The following is a 2622-nucleotide window of genomic DNA, read 5'->3' as shown; positions in this document are numbered from 1 at the left end:
GAAGGCTAAGCCCGCTTGAATAAAAGAGAGCTCCTCCTACCTGACTGATTGAGTTGAGGCATGGGATTTTTTTTTTCCCTCTGCTTTTGGTCTCAAACTAAAACACTGATTTTTCTTAAGTCTTGAGCCTACTGGCTTGGCAATGGCCCTTATACCATTGGCTCTTCTGTGTCTCCAGCCTGCTGACTATACATCTTGGGACTTCTCAGTTTCCATATAATCATTTGAGCCAATTCCTTATAATAAGTTTCTCTCTCTGTCTCTCCATATTTAGATCTCCTACTGGTTCTGTTTCTCCGGAGAGCCCTGATAATATAATAAATACACCCTGTAAATTTAGTAAGAACAGGGAAATGGTTCTGTGCCTCAGTTTCCCCATCCTTAGAGCCTAGTGAAGGGCTGGCATTCAATCAATATTTGTTGAAGGAAGGAGAGTGAGTGAGAGTGAGAGTGAGAAGAAACCCCTATGGCAATGCTACACCTTTGAGCCCTTAGCCCTTCCAAACCCCATAGGGCAGCATTCACAGGATCTATGAAGTTAGTGACTTTGACCTTCAGATCTTTACTTACTTTCCTTTCAGCAACCTTCCCTCTGTTCTGGTAGATCCTTGGGCTCCCAGGTCCCAAATCTGTTCTCCAGTTGAGATCCACTGCACACATGAATCCACACAAATGTTTGAGTGATGAGGAGAAGGATGCCTTGAAAGGGTGCAGAGCTAATGATGCATACAGAGCATTTCCCCTGGTGCTTGACATGTGGTAGGAACTCAACTGTTATTTGTGATTATTGAGACACATGGGAATTCTGACAGTGTTCACCCCATTCTACAGAAGTGGCTGCTGAGGCCCAGAGGGGTAGAGAGGCTTGGTCAGGGTAGAGCTGGGATTCAAACCACCATCTGTGGGAGTCTAAGCCGTATAGTTTTCCCAAAAGAGCTCTCACACTGATTGGGTCACTGTTCCCAAATCATTGCTTTTCCCCTTAAGAGGGGAACACATCCTCCTGCTGGCCATGGTTTAATGGCGGGCACCTCCTCATCCCTGACTTTGGGTCTGGCCATAAGACTTGGCTTGGCCAATGGGCTCTTAGCAGATGTGATGTGTGCAGAGGTCTTAAACGTGCTGGCCTGGTTTGGCCTCTTGTGTTCCTCTGATCCACCAAGGTAAGAACACACCCAGAACAGCTGCTGGTCCAAGGAACAGAATGAACCCAACTCAATGCCTGCAGCCAAGCCAGGCCAGCCTGAAACCTGGAGCACAGCCATACCAGTCATTCTACAGACTTGTGAACAAAAAAAGTAAATGCTTATTGTCATAAACCCCTGAGTTTTGGAATGGTTTGTTACGCAGCATTAGCATAGCAGGTGCTGACTGAGACATGTTCCCAAATGAGTATCTTTAAGAATGGAGGGGAAGGGGTGCCTGGGTGGCTCAGTCAGTTAAGCGTCCAACTCTTGATTTTGGCTCAGGTCATGGTCCCAGGGTCGTTGGGCTCTGCACTGAGCATGGAGTCTGCTTGAGATTCACTCTCTCTCTCTTTCTTTCCCTTCCCACGTGCACACACATGTGTGAGCTCTCTCTCTCAAAATAAAAAAAAAGAAGAAGGAGAAGAATGGGGGGGAAGTGGAAAGAAACACAATGTTTGGGTCCCTGGAAAGAGTATAATGGACATTACTAATGTCCAGATGCCTTTTCCCCTTGGCACACAGGAAAGTCCCCAGCCCTCTGGCAGTTGTCAGGACCATGTAACTATTTCTGGCTTATGCGACATGGGTGCAAGTGCCACCTGGAAGTTTCGGGCCACAGCAGTGTAATTCCGGTGCAATTCCCTGGTCTCTCTCCTCTGCCCCAGTGACCAAGGAGGGGACCTCACACTGACTGGGAGCCATGAGCTCGAAGTAGCGTCCCTTCACTGGGACCACAGTGGATTTTCATGAGCAAGAAATAAACTTTTGTAGTGTTAAGGGACAGAGCTTTAGGGATTGTTACTGTGTGACCCACAATCCTGGCTAATTCACAGAGAGAGCAAAAGACTATGGGAGGGGTATGGTTGCAACTTTCCCAGAACCCCAATTCCAGGTCTCCCCAGCGAGGGAGAAAGGCCTTGCCACAAGCTCACTGCAAGACCTGGGAGCGTCCCTCACCCCTCTTCCCCAGCTGGCTTAGCGGTCACATGGGGGGGTCCAGCTGGCCCCCGCCTAGGAACAGGAACTGTTGGTGCCTGGCCTGCTGCAAGTTGATATATTCAGCGGGAACTCAACCCGGGAGGGGCCGCTCTGGTGCCACAGGCAGGGACTCTGGGTGCGGGAGGTGTGACTTCATTGGCGTTCATGAGGCCTCTTTATGCAGGGAGCCGGGGAGCTGTGCTCATTGCAACACTTGACAAACCTGTAAATATTTATTTGGAGTCACTCATTGCCCGGCGTTTGCATGAAATCTGCATTGCCAAGACGCGTCCAGGAAACAGAACTCTTTAACAAGGCCGGTGTGGCCTGGGCCTGGCTGGCACCACCCTTCCTGCAGGCTCACTTCCCTCCTTTGTGAAGTTGGGATGGTGTCTCTGCCCTGCTCGTTCTTGGGCAGTGTTGCAGATAGAGAGACAATACCGTGTAAACTGCCAAG

The sequence above is a fragment of the Acinonyx jubatus genome, chromosome D4 (assembly GCF_027475565.1).
Source record: "Acinonyx jubatus isolate Ajub_Pintada_27869175 chromosome D4, VMU_Ajub_asm_v1.0, whole genome shotgun sequence".
Lineage (NCBI taxonomy): Eukaryota > Metazoa > Chordata > Mammalia > Carnivora > Felidae > Acinonyx > Acinonyx jubatus.
Note: the sequence above shows the minus strand (reverse complement) of the source record.